General features: G+C 38.8%; 1 pseudogene; it reads left to right on the top strand.

Moving 5' to 3' along the window:
* The first annotated feature begins 2919 nt into the window (after positions 1–2919).
* LOC120551214 lies at positions 2920–11613 on the top strand (annotated as a pseudogene).
* The last annotated feature ends 2917 nt before the right edge of the window (positions 11614–14530 follow it).

Below are 14530 nucleotides of genomic sequence, written 5' to 3'. Positions count from 1 at the left end.
TAAACTTAAGGCTACCATGCTGTGGTTGCATGTTTGAAATGGTTATTATGTAGGCCTACAGTTACTGCTAAAATGAAATTGACCCATGCTATGGTTTATCCCAACAGGCTTTATTCACCAAAGCAACTGTGGTGGACTTGTCTTGCAACAACATTACCTCCCTTCCTGTAAGTACAACAAACGCTCCTTCTACACTAGAACAAGAGAATGTGAACAAATGACAAGGAATGTGAATCCGGCTTTTTGTTGGTGTCAAAGTACACTGAAATATACATTCTGCTTAAAAACATTGGACTACTATTTACAGATCTAACCTTGTATAGAAAAAGTATACACATACATATACATACTCAGGGTGGACATGAGTTGTAAGCAGTTCAACCATAGAGCGATATTATCCGTTCTGATTGTTTAATTTGAAGGCTCTTTAGAGGCCATAATAAGAGGAGATAAAACTATACAGACATAACTCAGAAGAAAATGTGCCACTAAATCTTTTGTTTTATCCCTTTTAATTACACTCAACAAAATTATAAATACAACAATTTTGTTTTTGGCCCCATTTTTTATGAGCTGAACTCAAAGATCTAAGACTTTTTCTATGTACACAAAATACCTATTTCTCTCAAATATTGTTCACAAATCTGTCTAAATCTGTGTTAGTGAGCACTTCTCCTTTGCCGAGAAAATCCATCCACCTCACAGGTGTGGCATATCAAGATGCTGATTAGACAGCATGATTATTGCACAGGTGTGCCTTAGGCTGGCCACAATAAAAGGCCACTCTAAAAATGTACAGTTTTACTGTATTGTTGGGGGGGGGTCCAAAAACGAAAAAAAAAAAGAAGTTGCTGGATATTGGCAGGCCACTCTAAAATATCATCCACGACTATCACCTCATGTTGCAGCATGATAACGCATGGCCCCATGTTGCAAGGATCTGTACACAATTGCTGGAAGCTGAAAACATCCCAGTTCTTGCAGGGCCAGCATACTCCCTGGACATGTCACCCATTGAGCATGTTTGGGATGCTCTGGATCGGCGTATACGACAGTGTGTTCCAGGTCCTGCCAATATCCAGCAACTTTTTTTTTTTTTTTTTACCGCCTTGTTTTCGAACCCCCCCGGACCCTCCCAATACAGTAAAACTGCATATCTTAGAGTGGCCTGCCAATATCCAGCAACTTCTTTTTTTTTTCTTTTTTGGACCCCACCCCCCCAACAATACAGTAAAACTGCACATTTTTAGAGTGGCCTTTTATTGTGGCCAGCCTAAGGCACACCTGTGCAATAATCATGCTGTCTAATCAGCATCTTGATATGCCACACCTGTGAGGTGGATGGATTTTCTCGGCAAAGGAGAAGTGCTCACTAACACAGATTTAGACAGATTTGTGAACAATATTTGAGAGAAATTGTTCTTTTGTGTACATAGAAAAAGTCTTAGATCTTTGAGTTCAGCTCATAAAAAATAGGGGCAAAAACAAAAGTGTTGCGTTTATAATTTTTTTAGTCAATGAGTAGTTATTTGTCTGCATTAATGATGCTGCCTGCCCCACCCAGTGCTCTACTGCATCGCTCTCTGTTGCTATGGCAACAAACAACACACAGCTTCAACACGCCAGCCTTTCCCCGGCTCTTACCGGCGTGGTAAAAGCTATTATGCTATCTCAAGTTCAGATAACAGCTCTGACGTCTTGCACACATGTGGTGCCGTAGGCGGAGCCCGGTCACTCCCACACTATGTAAACAGCGGGAGCGAGCGCCCACTCTACACAGTCACTTCTTCCCCGGTCGTGTAGCGGGACGGGAAGAGCTCTGACTCGATGACTGCCCCGCCATGCATTCACAGCATAGCAGCGCGCTCTCTGTTGCTATGTGAAGAAGGATTTTTCTGGTTCTGGAACCTCAGGCACTCAGGCCTCAGATTCTGATTCCAGTAACCTTACACTCTAAACCATCCCTCTTAAGCGTATTCGTTTGATGATCACTAAACTAGTGGACTGAAATAAAATACTGAGATGATTAGAATAAAGTTAACACTTTTAGTAAACAGTATTATAAGTTTACAAATACAAATACACATGCACATGCACATGCACATGCACATGCGCATGCGGGCTCACAAACTGAGGTTTCCAACACCTGCCAAGTCAAATAAGCAATTGTTACAAAGTTCCACTTTCTATTTATCCTTTCTGGGTGTCATCCTTCTCTTGTCATGCTCCATACCCACCCCAGGATGGCAGGGTGTATGTTCATTCTCCAAATGGGGTTGATGGAAACCCCTCGCATTCCTTCCTCCCCCTTCATGACCTCTCTTTGTGACCTTTTCAACCAGGCATAAACACATATATTTCTACCAGCTAGTCCTGACATTAATGTTGCAACAAAACCTTTCCCACAGAATACACAACATCACACATCAGGCACATGAGACACTTAACACTAAACAGAAACTGTTATCATCAGAAACACACACACACACTCGTCGTTACCCTGTGTCATGTGTCATGATCTGTTCTGCAACTTTAATTACCTTTTTTGTGTTCTTGCTTATCTGCATCCTTAAGCCATAAAGTCCTAAACTATTTTTATGACTTAGCTTAACTCTCTGTGCATCAGAGGTCTCTCGGAGTACAGCCACTTCCTCTGACTGAACACAACTTCTTTTGCAACGTGCACAAATATAACTTTAACTGCTAATCTTCTATAATCATGTCTACAATAATAGAAATATCTTTCATATGGCAACAGACAACACACTGATGTGTGGGAAATCTTGCCACCCAGGAACGCATGGCTGTCAAAGCTTATCACAAAAGGCTATATGCCCCAGTTAAATAAATAAAGGATTGGTTATGAACTTTGCCCGTCCCTCTTCTAGTACAAGGCAGTGATATTATTACTGACAGAATCATTTTCAGGCAGCACAGAGAGGACCGGGATGCTCATTAACTGTTCAGACCTCTTAGAGTCATGATGCTTGCAGGTTTCCTCTTTCTGCTCCTCTTCACAGGTAAGCTGGTACAATTCTGTACGATGCATGCAGGTGTGAAACTTCTGTTGTCACCCCAATACAATTAAGGTGAATGGAGTTGTAGTTTAATTCAATTTATATTTCCAAAAACTCTCACAGTGTGGTAAGTTGATAATTTAGAGTAACTAGTGCAGTGCCTGTTGAAAATATGCCTGTTTGGAACGGCCGATTGCTTGGCCTGTGTTATTGCTGCTTGTAGAATTCCTCAAAACCAAATTGTAGCCTACCCCAAAATTACTTACCTGAGCTAATCAGCACCTATCTGTGCTAATCAACCACCAGAACCTGACCGTTTGTGTGTGTGTGTGTATTTGTGTGTGTGTGTGTGTGTGTGTGTGTGTGTGTGTGTGTGTGTGTGTGTGTGTGTGTGTGTGTGTGTGTGTGTGTGTGTGTGTGTGTGTGCGTGCGCGCAGAGAGAGATACGGTGTTGTCTCGTGTCTCGTGTCGTATGAGCGACTCATGAGTTAATTTAAAGAGTCGGGTGATCCGAGTGAGTCACGACTCAAAGAGGTTTAGTGCTCAGTCAGTGTGCATGCAGTGTGAGAGGGGGAGTGGTCAGCGGCTAGTGCGGCAAAAGCCAATGTGTGCTTCTTTTACCAATATATATTTGATATATTTTGCATTTCTAATCCAAACAACGTCACAACTTGGCACTGCACTTACTCTAGCCCATAACAAGACACCTGTCAAAGTTTGAAATTCATCGGATTAAAGGTTCGAGAGATATGCGCATTACACCCACACAGACAGACAGACAGACAGACAGACAGACAGACAGACAGACAGACAGACAGACAGACAGACAGACAGACAGACATTCCTGCAATTTATAGATAGATGGGGACACTTCCAGGAAAGATATGTTGCAATTCATTTTAATAATTAATTTAATCCAAATAGCTGTATACTCTTTTCTGTCAGGTGGAAGTCCCTTTAGGTTCCCAGACCAATCAGAGCATTCTGACGATCAACAGATGTCCAGTTACACTGTTAAGGAAAGTATGTAAAGAAAGTAATTATATACAATAATTATGTGCATTATTATTTACTCCTGTAGTCTTGATTATGGAATCTCAAAGACAGTTAAAACCTACCAGAACTAACTAACAAATTTGGTACTGACTCTATTTCAAATCACATTTTAAATACACGTTATCAATAGTTAATGCATCATTTGCATATTTAAACTTACAATTTTTTAGAAAATCTTTGACACAAAAAACAATTGTCTTAGGTAATCAATTAGGGAAGTTTCATTATGATATCTGTTTGTTAAAATGTCTTACCCTATTCACCTGTAGTGTCTTGTAGAATGTCTGGAATTTTACAATATCTTTAAAGGCTGTTTTCTCCAAATTTAGTTTTTCTCAGACACATATACATCAAACTTTCGACTTTCACTCCTATCTATTTTCTAAAGTACGTTGCAGAGGGGTTTGTTCATATGTTATTCATAGCCTGATATATGTAACATTTTACACCGAAAAGCGTGGTGAAAATAGACTAGTATTTTCTGATTTATGAAGTGATGAAAAGAGATAAAATTCCCTGTGTAAAAACCTTAGACTCTAATATGTTAACCACAGCAAACAATCATTTTGAACCTGGCTTTATCCAATGTTCAGAATTCTGTTTTGGAAATAAATGCAAACTAGCAGCTAACATATTTAACAAGATCATTTGTATATATACACATAACATTAGAAAAAACTTCTAATACAAATAGTATAGTCTTAATCTATAGTAGGAAATTTAAAATGTAATGGTGATGTCTCTTAGTTAAAATATTTTCCCTCTTCACCTGCAGTGTCTCCCCTTAAACAGCTGTGATGGAATCAGGGTAACTTAAGTCTGTTTTTAACTATTGAGTTTCTGTTTGTAATAATAAAACAAAAAGATACTCTGGTGTAAACAGTAAAGTGGTCTGGTCAACGATGCATTTGGACAATGTGTACCGGATGGATCTCAAATAGAGAGGCCTTTAAATGACTGCGAAAGCTCACATTTAAAAATCATTAGTGGGCTGATGACATAAACACCCGCAATCCTGCCAATGCCAATCTCATAATAGCCTTTCACTGATCACAATCCCTGGATATTACTGCAGATATTTGTCAGATGGTGTTTTCCAAGGTTTGATAATGAATTCAGAAGCAGTGGATACCTACCCACAGAGCCTATTGTTTGACTATTGTTTGTAATTTCTTCTAAAATATAAGTAACCATGAATACATACAGTGTATCTGATGTCCAAAAAAAAAAATAAGAGCATTGAAGCATTTCTTTACTTTTTAAGAAAAGACTCTTTGACTGAGATTGTGTCTTAAAATCTCCCAACAGATCTGGACTCTGGGGAAATCTCTAGGAAAACCTGTAGTTATCAGGATGTTTTAGACTACCTGAAACTGAACAAAAACAACGATATGTACACCATGACTCGACCTGTAAAAGACTTTAAAAACCGTACATGGGTACACCTTCAAATTGTGATCTATGGCATCCTAGATGTGGTAAGTTTTAAATTAAGCTTTACATTTTTGTAATTTTCTTTTTAATGATAAGGATTATTTCCTTTTGCTAAAGAGGGTATGTTTATTTGTTTCATTGAACTCTCTGAACTAGAGACATTATGTGGAAATCAAGACCATGTGCCCAGGAGCATGTGATTAGCGTTTAAAAAAAAAAACTTTGCACATTTAGCAATGCTGTGCGATGATTGTTGATACTCAATTGCCGGACAAATGGACCCCCCCCCCCCATGTCATCTATTCCAACTTGTCTGGCAAAAGTAGCACCTGAAGCCAACAGTTTTCCCTAAAGCTACATTGTGTAAGAATTTGTCCCATCTTTTGGTGAAATTGTATATGACAACCAACTGAATATTACTTTATAACCCCCCCCATTCCGAGCGCGTTCTAACTCCTACGGTGGCCGTATTATTCCAAGAAGTACGACGTTGCCCGTGAGTGTTCCTTCCAGTGTAATAATAGTTTTACGTTATTTTGTTACCATTTCATTGCTAACATTAGCTATCAGGTTCCCAAGCATATGCAAGCTAATGTTGTATGTTGTAAAATTGTACGAGATTAATAGTGTAAGGCAATGTTTACAGCGTAGGAGAGAAACAACGGAGGTTTGTGTCTTTAATACATTTCTCTGAGCAGCATAAACAATGTCAATGAAACCGAAATGAGCTCTTAGTATCGCCATCTTTTACACGCAGCTGTTAGCTGTAGCTAGTCTGTATTACGTCGTTCTAGTAACTACTGGCTGTAGTTAGCCAAGCAACTATAAAACATTGAATTTACACAAATAGGCAGAATTACCTTTTGAGAAGAAAGCAGCCAACTTCGGAGTCCCTTTTAAAATCATTGCTCCTTATGAGCTCTTTCCATCTTGGAAAAGCCACTCCAATATTAACTTTGGTCTTGTTGCTTTGCCTGTCGCGTTGTCGTTTTAATTCTCTTTTCAACCTCCTTGGCGACTCCGTTACATGTCCTAGAGAATAGGCGTGATGCTCCATCACCACCAACAGGCTTTCAAATCTGCCGACAGTTGCTGAGTAATCTTCTCCCCCTCCCTCCCTGGCATTCGTGATGCTGCCACGGAGTGTAAAAGTGCGAAACGCGGAGGTATGTCCCTCTTTGGTTAAAGTATTTTAAAGATGGAGGCGCAACATGGGAGCGAGTTGCTCCTATGTATTCTGAATGATTCTGAATGGCAGATTCTATGCTTACGAGAATACTTTGATTAGTTAGTGAGCACATTTTTGTGAGCACATATTTGTGAAAGAACGAAGGGTTTTTGCTAAGAATTAACTCAACAAAAATACACAATTGGAGCTTTAAACATTTGAGCTTGTGCTTAGATTTGGCATGTATTAACTGAAATGTTCTTTGTCCTTGTCCCTGTGTTATATAAAGTCTTATGTTTGAGGGCTGTATTTTATAGTAAAACCGGCATAATGACAGTTTTGCTGTATGGTCAGCCACAACATTCATTGAATTGTGCAGCAGGAAAGACTATCACTCATACTTTTTTCTTTGCTCATAGAGAGAGATTGAACAGACTTTCATTCCTTATGTTTGGATTTATATGGTGAGTTCTCTCTGAGATCGACATCAGTTTTCTGATCATTCGTACCTGTTCATCGGAGTGGAATTATTTCTTTTCATTCTTTCACTTCTTCTTCCTTTCTTCTTGATCCCCTCCATGTTTTCCTGTGTAGAAATGGCAAAATGAACACATTAGGTGGTTTCCACCTGCATTTTGTGGAATTGAACAGGTGGTTGTTCCTACTAAATTATTGTGGAAGCCAGATCTAACTATTGAAGAGATGTAAGTTTGAAGTTTTGTACATGCTCTCACACTCACAAATCCACATAAACTCACAATGGTTATTAGTGATAGAGCGTCAGACTGTTTAGAAAGTCGTTAGATAAAAAACATCAATGTTTGTTATTCAGGACAGAGAAGGACAAGGCCCCTCCGAGTCCTTATCTTACCATTGACTGGAAAGGTGATGTCACACTGAGGAACGACCTGATGATAGTCAGCTCGTGCAAGATGCAAGTTTACAAATTTCCCTTTGACGTTCAGAGCTGCAACCTCTCTTTTAAGTCTGCTGCATATTCTGGTGAGCTTGTAACCAATTTTAAAAGTTCTAGACATTCATTTTAAATGTGTGTTTTGCGTTTAAATGCATGTGTGCTGTGATCACTTTGATCACACTGAACAGTTTGTCACCACCACATACATTCCTTCTTTGTTGACCAATTTTATTTTTATTTTCTACCTCAGATGACGAAATAACGTTTGAAACCATCAAAGATGGTTTCAAAAACACAGAGTGGACTCACCAGTTGATGCGGGCCCAGTACGAGTGGTTGTTCATATCCTTGACAGTTAACAACAAAACTGTCAATGATCTTATCTACAACCAAAGCATGATTGTTTACACTGTAAGTATTGAGAAAATGTTACTGCTTAAATGTTTTCTTCCAGAAAAAAATCTATGTGTATACTTTTTTTTCTTCTTCTTCTTCTTTTTTTTTAAATCTCTTTATTGAGTTTTTCCAAGACATGCACCAAATGCATTGCACCAGCAGCACCCCATGTAATACAAGGTGGCAATGCAAGAAATGTCCAGATAAGCAAGCAAACCCTTACAGAACTAGCAATGGAACAGGCAGCAACTCAAACCTTAAAGGAGTAATTCAATTGTGACAGGAAGGCCCCCTCCCCTATAAATGTACACATATAGTACATGCATAGCCATACACACTCACGCATAATATACAAACGTATACATACATACACCCATATACCTATACACTTGTAAATTTACATACAGACAGACACACACACACACGCGCACACACACACACACACACACTCACTTACACAAAACTAATGGATGTTATACTGGGTGTGAGAGAGAAAGGCAGAAAAGAGGTTAAAAAAAGAACAAAAAATTAACTAACATGGCAACAACAGTGATTCAGGAAAAAGTAGCGACACACTATGGATTACAACTTGACACGACTGGCCAGGCACATGAGGTTTGTAAATCAATTCATGACTGCTGAGTTATCGACCATTTGTCAAGAAGTAGGTTCCTTATATTTAGAAAGACTCTCTCTTGATTGGCAAGCCTATATAGAAGGCCTTCCGTGTTGATTACATTGCCAAGTTGTCTCATAATCAGCCGGAATGAGGGATGGATCCAGATTTCTATTGTTGTAAAATGAGGCATTTCACTAGCAAGTACAAAGTGAGATGGCTTAGACAATGTGATTATCCTGAGGGGAAGTCACACAAAAACCAAACAAGGCGAGAAATTGGTATGGTCTAATAGGTTTGTCATAAGCCTTTGAAATGTAGTCAAATATTAGTGATCACAAGGCGTGGAAGCTTAGGGCAAAGCCACAGCTGGTGGAGTAGTGTACATGTGTCCTGTTTACACTTATCACACAAGGGGAGATTTTGTTGATGATCTTGAATTGTAAAAGCCGATATCTTGCACTCCAAGTACTGTATCATCAGTAATTTCAGCTCCCATTTCTTCTTCCTTATGTTAGCATCAGATAAGATTACATGGGCTAGCAAAAGTAAGTATAGAAACGAGATTGACCCCTTGCTGTTAGTGCTGTGACGATTAAGGCAGGTGAGGATGGTGTTTTCAGGTTTGTTTTCGTAGCCTGGGAAATGAGCTCTAACATAATTTTATCTGATAAAATTTAACAAAACATTTATTAAAGGTAATTAACTTCAGAAAAAGACAATGTAATGCACATCCAAGTAGCTGCTGGTGTAGGACAAAAAAGTACATGTGGAAAGAAGGTAAAGTCCGCACAACGGCTCAATGCTCTGAAAAATACTTTAATAAGGAACACAACGTTTCGGCCCACAATCTGGCTTTCCTCGCCTGTTGTGAGGTAATTAACTTGCCAGATTTGTCTTTGATTTTGTGAATGGCACGGGAGGTTGTTTAACAGATGTAACAAAATGTTTGATTCTGAACAAATAAGACATTCTGCCAAACTAAGATAATTCCTAAATAATTTATACAGAAAGTCAAAAACTCCCAAAGTAACACAAAGTAGTACCAGGGGAGAGGGATCCTCCAAACTACCAGGATGCCGCAGGTCCTATATGACCTAGAGACAGTGGCCACTGGCCAGCTGCCTTTAGTTCCTTGATTACCTCCTGCTCTACCCAACCAGGAACCTGCAACGCTTAAAGACAACACACTCACAGCACAGCAGCAACAAAGCACATATGATGTTTAAAGTTATCATTTGATACATTGTTAACTTACAGGTATATGTCAATGATTGCCACTTTAAGTAAATCATTTAAAAGCTTCCTCAACTACTACAGACGTGAGCAGAGACCTTGTTGATGCAACCTGGGCACCACAGAGTTTCCTTTGACTAAAGTATTTGAACCACCTAATCCTTACTAGATCAAGATGAAGAGGCGGTCTGTCCTCTACATCGCCAACTTCTTGGTACCCATCATGTTCTTCTTTTGTCTGGACTTGGCCTCATTCCTGATCTCGGACAGCGGGGGGGAGAAGCTCGGCTTCAAGGTCACTGTGCTGCTTGCTGTCACTGTGATGCAGCTTCTTCTCAATGAGATTCTGCCTTCGTCGTCAGACAGGGTTCCTCTTATAGGTAGAGAAGCTCAGAGTTTTGCCTTTATTTGACGGTACTTCATGTGAGCTTGAACAGCACATGAACTGAGTCAATGTGGTTATTCTTCTACATTAATGATGCTGCCTTCTCCCTTTAGCGGTCTACTGCATTGGGATGTTTGGTTTGATGATGCTAAGCCTCCTGGAGACAATTTTGGTGATGCATCTAATGGAGAAAGACTCTGCATCCCAAGACAACGAGGCAGGTAAAGACTAAAGCCTGAGTGAGGACTGTAACAAAAAGGGCAAAGTTAGCTTGCACAACCATGATGGAGGTGAGATTAAACATAGATTCTACAAACCTCGCTGATTGTTCAGTTTGCTAGTGCTACTTATATTCACTGCTATGATTTGAATACTCACAGACACAATTACAACTTACAATACATAATGTTGATGCTACAACTGTCTTTATTGTGTCAAACATATGCTTTCAGAGATGAAGAAATGGACTCACTGTGCTTGTGTTTGTGACGTGTCTGCTGATGAACCTCCATCTGAACTGCTGTCATTGGCTAGAGAGGTTAGGAGCGGTTGCACTTTAAAGGGTTGGTTCACCCAAATTAAAAAATACAAACATTTATAGAACAACGAAAAGTATAAAATATTTCGGCAGTATGTTCTTCTGTGACAAAGATGATGTTTTTGGGCAAGGGTTGTTTTAATTTCTTTAGTTGAGATTTTTAAATGCATTGAGAACGATAAACAAAATTGAAAAACATTGTTTGGGAAGAAGACAGAAATCTCAGGGATGGATATCTCAAAAACAACCCCGAAACTATCTGCACAACAAGATAACAGAAGGAGTGAGTCAAAAAATGTTTGTTATTAGGATGAATCAACTCTTTTACTCTCATCACAATGGACACAAAAACATAAACGTTAAATGTAGCAGCTTGCAATCCTATATGGTCCATAATCGTATTAATTACAAGTAAAAAAAACACTTCTGCAGGGCAACAGCAGCCAACTGACGAATGAGTCCAATGCCTTGGAGAAGGTCTCAGATGAGCTGAGGGAGGTGGAGAAAACACTGCTCCTGCTCCTCAACAGCAGGAAGGAAGACGGGAAGCCCGGCTACTGGACCAGAGTGGCTAAAACAATCAACAAAGTTTTCTTCATTTTCTATGTCACAGTGACATGTCTGTTTTTAGTTGTTATCTTTTTTAAATGGAACTATGCACCAGACGAGTAGTGGCAAAGTGTAAAAACAGGATTAAGACAATGCTAATCTAACACATATACTCTGTATTAGCGCATGACATCAATCTGGTTGTATTATACAGTTATAATAAGTTTTAGAACACCCCAATTTTTCTAGTTTTTTTATTGAAATTTTAGCAGTTCAAGTCCAATGAATAGCTTGAAATGGTACAAAGGTAAGTGGTGAACTGCCTGAGGTTAAAAAAAAAGTAAGGTTACCCAAAACTGAAAAATAATGTACATTTCAGAATTTTACAAAAAGGCCTTTTTCAGGGAACAAGAAATGACAACAACGTAAACAACGTAAAGCTGTTCTGCAGCAATGGAGGTTGATCAAGCTTTGAAAGTTGGTGCTACCAATTCCCACAGGTGTCCCAACTTACGTTCCAAACCCCTCTGTTTGTATAAAACTATTGTTGGAACACACTGTGGTACCGTACCCTCATGAGCATTATTTGAACAGTATTGTACTGCAGAAAGTAGTGTGTTGCCATAAAAATGGCGGGAAAAAGGCAATTAACAATGGAAGAGAGACGGACCATCATAACACTTAAGAATGTTGGTCTTTCCTACAGAGGAATTGCGAAGAAAGTCAAGGTGTCAGTGAGTACAGTATTCTTCACCATCAAAAGGCACTTAGAAACTGGGGGAAACTCTGACAGGAAGATGTCTGGCAGACTCAAAGCCACAACAGAATCAGAAAACAAGTTTCTGAGAGTCAACAGCTTGCGTGATAGGCGGCTCACAGGACAACAGCTTCAAGTACAGCTTAATAGTGGTCGTAATAAGCAAGTCTCAGTTTCAACTGTAAAGAGAAGACTTCGAGCTGCAGGTTTGATAGGTTGAGTTGCAGCAAGAAAGCCATTGCTAAGACGTCAGAGTAAGAAAAAGAGGCTTGCCTGGGCCAAGAAACATCGTCAATGGACTACTGAAGACTGGAAGAAGGTGCTATGGACTTATGAATAAAAAATTTTGATTTTGATTTGAAATCTTCGGTTCATCACGCAGGATTTTTGTACGCCGCCGAGTAGGCGAAAGGATGGTTCCTCAGTGTGTGACATCAGCTGTCAAACATGGAGGAGGAAGCGTGATGGTCTGGGGCTGTTTTGCTGGATCCAGGGTCGGTGATATGTACAGAGTGAAAGGCACCCTGAACCAAAACGGCTACCACAGCATTTTGCAGCGCCATGCAGTACCCTCTGGTATACACCTAGTTGGTCAGGGGTTCATCCTACAGCAAGATAATGACCCAAAACATAAGTCCAAGCTATGCCAGAACTACCTTTAAGTCAGGTTTAAGTCACCAGACTTAAACCCCATTGAGCTGGTTTGGGATGAACTGGACAGAAAAGTGAAAGCAAAGCAACCTACAAGTGCCACACATTATGGGAACTTCTGCAACAGAGTTGGGAAAAACTTTCTGAAGAATATTTGATTTCCATTGTAGAAAGAATGCCACGAATGTGTTCAGCTGTTATATCTGCCCAAGGGGGCTATACTTTGATGATTAAAAAATATATACAATATATAATATAATACATTTTGGTTTATAAATTGATTCCATGATTTCTTTATTAACTTAAATTGTTCATTTGTTCTATTCTTTCATTTCAGAGTACAATAAGACTGAACTGCATGAATTTCAATAAAAACCTGGAAAAGCTGTTCTAAAACTTTTGACCAGTAGTTATTTATATATATATCATTCTAATGTTTAATATGCCATCAAATACATAATTGAATATATTAAAATGTGGGCTTCGCTCTTTAAAGATCCATATCAAGTTATCTTCTAATGAAAAGCAATGTAATCAATGCCTATTGTTTAAGTGTTTTGCTCACTCATCCAGAATACAAAGCATATATACTATATACCAAGTGTGCTTCTGTAGCTGTGTAAATGTGTTTCTTTTCCTTCATGAAGCTGTGCTGAAATAAAGTCTCTGCCCCAAACTTTGGTGGCACTAACCACAACCTTCTTCTGCATGAGCCAAGCTAATGATCAAAGGTGTACTTGGCTGTTCAGGTAGTATTCAATCCTTCAGTGGTATTGCAGCTGCCATTTGCATGTTTCACACACAGTGGTTCATATCAAACACACATGTTGTCTTGTCATAATTCTAATACACTAATCTGCAATCAATGGAGATGTATATCTTTGCTATGTAATAAAATATACACTTTTATCAAGCATGCAGGTCAAAATCACATGCTTTCCTAATCGTTATATGGGCAATTCTTATAATCCACCCCAAAACATTAAAGTGTGTACAATTCTAAATATGCAATCAAGTGCATGGAATTTCATATCATACATGTTCTCACAGCTTTGTTTTGTTCCTGCAGGATTCCTATCTAAGCTCTTTTCACAAAATTACATTCCTTTTAACCATTGCGCTAACATGAATAAAACAAATATCCAAAAATCGATGCAGCAGGTCCCATAGTTTGTAACGCATGCTTTCTTTTAAAAATGTGTAGTAATTTGACTTGGCTTCTCCAGAGCAAAAGAAGTCAATCTATAACATTTTTAAAAGGCTGCGTAGTGACTTTGATGTTTAAAACTGGTCTAGTGTTTCTTTAACAATCTGAAACACATCTATATTATTCTGAAGCTAAATGTATTTTACATGGGTTCAGTTATTATATCAGTTATTATCGTGCTCTTTCTGTGGTGTTCTTACACAGCTGCATTACTCTGCTTTATGTATTCATAATGGAACAGTCCTGATATGTGCTTTCTATACCGGTTCTGAAGAGATAGCTATCAGACTCTGTAATAAACAATAACAACTAAAACAATTCTCTCTGTTTTTTCTTTGTGAGTGTGTGTGAGGGCGGTGAGAGTGAACCTTAAATCCTCAGTGGAGAACCTCAGTTGACCCTGAATTTGAAATTTGTTAGACATTAGTTTCACCTTAAGAAAAACAATTACAAATAGAACTGCAAATACTGACATTTTAGTTAGTTTAATAACAAATCATTTATAGACATTTTCAACAAATATTTGCTTTTGTTTGTTCAATTGTTTTTTATTAATGGGGAAAATCTACATTTACAAAAAGACATGAGCTGACTTCAAACCTAA

This window comes from Perca fluviatilis, chromosome 21, assembly GCF_010015445.1.
Source record: "Perca fluviatilis chromosome 21, GENO_Pfluv_1.0, whole genome shotgun sequence".
Taxonomy (NCBI): domain Eukaryota; kingdom Metazoa; phylum Chordata; class Actinopteri; order Perciformes; family Percidae; genus Perca; species Perca fluviatilis.
The sequence above is the reverse complement of the archived record's forward strand: the minus strand, read 5'-3'. Positions and strand labels throughout refer to the sequence as shown.